Source organism: Galeopterus variegatus, unplaced genomic scaffold (assembly GCF_000696425.1).
Source record: "Galeopterus variegatus unplaced genomic scaffold, G_variegatus-3.0.2 Scaffold12533, whole genome shotgun sequence".
Lineage (NCBI taxonomy): Eukaryota > Metazoa > Chordata > Mammalia > Dermoptera > Cynocephalidae > Galeopterus > Galeopterus variegatus.
In genome coordinates this window covers 38923-43055 of record NW_007738644.1, presented here as the reverse complement: position 1 = coordinate 43055, position 4133 = coordinate 38923, and positions in this window count along the sequence as shown.

Below are 4133 nucleotides of genomic sequence, written 5' to 3'. Positions count from 1 at the left end.
CCATTTGTAGAAGAATGAAACTTGATCTGTACCTTTCACCATATACCAAAATTGACTCAAAGTGGATTTGAGACCTAAATATAAGGCCTGAAACTTCAAACTCCTCGAATAAAACGTAGGGGAATGCTCTAGGATTTAGGACTGGGCAATGACTTTATAAATAATACACCAAAAGAACAGGCAACAAAAGAAAAAATAAACAAATGGGATTATATCAAACTAAACAGATTCTGCATAGCAAACGAAACAATCAATAGAGTGAAAAGACATCCTACACAATGGGAGAAAATATTTGCAAACTATGCAACTGACAAGGGACTAATATACAGAATATATATAAAGAGCTCAGACAACTTTACAGCAAACAACGATCCAATTAAAAAATGGGCAAAGGAGCTGAATAGANACTGCTACAGTGCGCTGCTTGGGAGCACGGTGGCGCTCCCACCGAGGGTTTGGATCCCACGTACAGACCGGCCACTCACTCGCTGAGCAAGGTGCGGGCGCAACACCGAGGGTTGCGATCCCATTGCCAGTCCTGGTCCGGTACGGGCATGACACTGAGGGTTGCGATCCGTTGCCGGTCACGAAAAAAGACAAAAAAAGGAAAAAAAAAAAGAATATGTTTTTCCCTTTTGAGGTGCACAAATATAAACTATGCATTTATATTCATATGGGAAGTTAGTCTTTCGTTTTGGTTTCTTACTATCTTTATAATATTTAATATTAAAGCTATACTATCTTTATAAAATGAATTGGGAAGCGTCCATATTTTTCATGATCTAGAATGGTTTACATGACATTAGAATGATATCACATAGACATCAGCCAGCTATAAACCCAGAGTCTTCATTTTAATTTGTGGTAAAATACATGTAACATAAAATTTACTATCTTTACTATTTTTATATGTATAGTTCAGTAGGGTTTAAATATTTACAATGTCATGCAATAATCTTCTGAACTGTTCATTTTGTAAAACTGAAACTCTAAGTCCATTAAACTACTCATTCTCCGTTCCCCCAGCCCACTGTACGCACATGTACATACCACATTTTTATCCATTCGTCCCCTGATGGACACTTGGCTTGCTCCTACCTTTTAGCTATTGTGAATAATGCTGCTATGGACATGGGTGTACAAATATCCCTGAGACCCTGCTTCCAATTCTTTTGGGTAAATACCCCAAAGTAGAAATGCTGGATCATTCTATTTTTGAAGAAGCACCATCCTATTTTCCACAGCAGCTGTACCGTTTTATATTCCTTATGTCATTTTTCAATGGTAGATCAACCAACTAACAGTGGCTTTAAATATACTGTTTTTTTTTTTTTATTTCCCCCAAACAAAAGCAGTCTAGGGTGATGCAGTTGCTCAACAATGGCACCCACTCTCAGTTTCTTAGTTCAATGGCTTTTATCTCCTGCTTGCGTTTCTCTTGGTGCAAGATTGCTGCTACTGCTCCAGGCCTCTTGACTGTGTTCTAGGCAAGTACACGAAAATGCAAAAAGTAACAGTAGCACTTCCATTTATATCTCATTGGTCAAAACTGGCACATGGCCACCCCTAGCCACAAGGAAACTTGGGAAATCAAGTTCTCTTAGTATTTTATGATTCTACAATAGAGGTAGGTAAGGAAGGAGGAAGATGTGGATGGGGACTGGGCCAGCCGATTAAATTAATGCCTGCTACTGCCTGTCTTTTAAATGTCCCACATTTTTCTGTTCAATCTTGGTAATTAATATTTCCTGAAAATAATTTCTTCCAGGTTTTCCATTTTTTAAACTATATAGTTATTTGCATCTAATATTCTTTAAAGGTTTTTAATTTTCTCATTCCTGATCACGTATGTTTGCTGCTGGCCTTTCCTTCCTCCATTAGGGTTGCAAAGAATTTATTTTATTAGTCATTCAAAGGAACCAGATTTTAGATTCATTTGTCCCTTTTCTGAGTTGTAATTAATTTCAGCTTTGAAAAATAATTCCCTTTTATGCTTTTGGTATTTTGTGATTGTTCTAATCTCCTAAGGTGAGTAATAACTTCCCTTGTATTTCATCTTTCTTCTTTAATAATTAAGACATTTCACTCTTGATGCAGCTTTTACTGTGTCTCAAAAATAATGCTAGGAGGCATATTCATCATTTTCTAGGTATTTTGTAATTTGCCTCTTGAGTCCTTGTTGTTCCCTAAACTATCTACAATTTCTATGTAGGCAAAGTCTTTTTTGGTCACTATTTCTAACTTCATGGAGTATGATCAAGCTGACCTAACGTGTACGTTTAAGAATCTGTTGAGGTTTCCATCGCGGTCAGCATGTGATCAGTTCCTCTAAGTGTTTCATGGGTATTGTTCATTATACGTCACATTTACTGAGCACTTATCATGTTCTTTGCAGCTTCTATCTATTAACCTACTTAATCCCCTTAACAAGGTTATGAAATCGGTGCTATTATTATTCCCATTCTATTGATGAGGAAACTAAAGCATAAAAGCCTGCGAGTAACTTCTAGTCATACCACTAACATGTTTCACTATAAGTTTCATCTTTATTAAGATGTATTCTCACTTTGAATACTTAGGTGCAGTGTGCTGCAAACAGGTTTATAATGGAGAGCTTTGTTTCTTACTACATAACATCTTTCTTCAAGACATTTAATGAATCTTTATTAAAAGTGTACTATACAACCCAAGGATTTTTAACTTTAAATTTCACATTGTCTGATATTGTCACTACTTTTTTTGTTTGCATTTGTCAGATGCTCATGCCATTATTTTCAACGTTCAATTTTAAGATGACTTCTTGTAAATGACACATTTAGCATTTTAACCTATGACAGTCCTGGTCTTTTAATGGGAAAATTAAATCCACTCAATTACCGTAATGTCTCTTATACAAAAATTTTATTCCTTCCATTTTTGGTTCTTTTCATTCATTTTTGTTGGTTTAATACCTGTTCTTGTGTTTAAACTTTGGTTCCACCTCTGACCCTCCTACCCCTCAAGATTCAATCTTTAGAATATTCTAATTTCCTCTCTTCACAGATGAGAACTTTGGAACTTATTTACATCTCTCTCCATTATTATTATTTTGGTTTTGCTGTTAGTTTAGCACTGTTAATTTATTATAATTAGGTCTAATTTAATTCATGTGGTGCTTAGAGTGCTTTCTCTAGTATCTTTGTCACATGGAGTATGTAAATGACATTGTTTCTGAATCTACTTGTCTGCAGATCCCTGAAAGGTAAATGGTATCCTGGGCTACAATCCTTTTTCCTGTGGCTATTATTCCACAGTACTAACAAGTTCTGTAGTCTATAAGCATATCTTTACTTCATGATTTCATTATCTTTGCCATTTTGTTCCCTTCATTGAGATGCTTCTTCCAATTGGTCTCTCAGGTTGCTAATTTGGTTGTCAACAACAGGAATCCTCTCCTTCAATTCACCTACTTCATTCTGTAGCTAAGAAATATTTTTAGTTCCAGAAGGTCTTTCTCATTAATTTTTTTTTCTTAGGCAACAGGGGTTGGGGTGAGGATCAAAACTATACTGAATCTCCTTAAAATTCCTTCATTTTTTTTGTTTGTTTTTGTTTTTGTTTTGTTTGTTTGTTTTGTTCAAGTTGTTGCCTGTCTCCTGGAACACCTCAGATGCTTTTATGTATTTTTTGCCCACTGAGGATCAGGTTTGGGTATTAAAGCACCCTAAAGAGCAGCAGCCCCACAACCTACCTGTTCAGCAAATAATTAGCTTCCGGGGATTCAAAACCAGCCATATCCATATGGGACAAATTTAACTTACCCTTAGGATCCCCATGTCCTGATTCTTCCCCAGGTGCTCTTTACAGATGAAGAGAAGGAAGCCATGCATCAGCTTTTCCGAGCAGCCTCCCCCAGAACCCAAGATCTCATTTCCACCCAGCTGTCACTTGGTTCAGATGAGACACACATCTAACATTCATATGGAACAACAAAAGACGCCAAATAGCCAAAGAAATCATGAGCAAAAAAAGGAAAGCTGGAGTTATTAAGTTTCCTGACTTCAGACTATATTACAAATCTGTAATGTAGCATAGTACTGGCACAGAAACAGACATGTGGTCCAATGGAACAGTACAGAGAACTCAGAAATCAA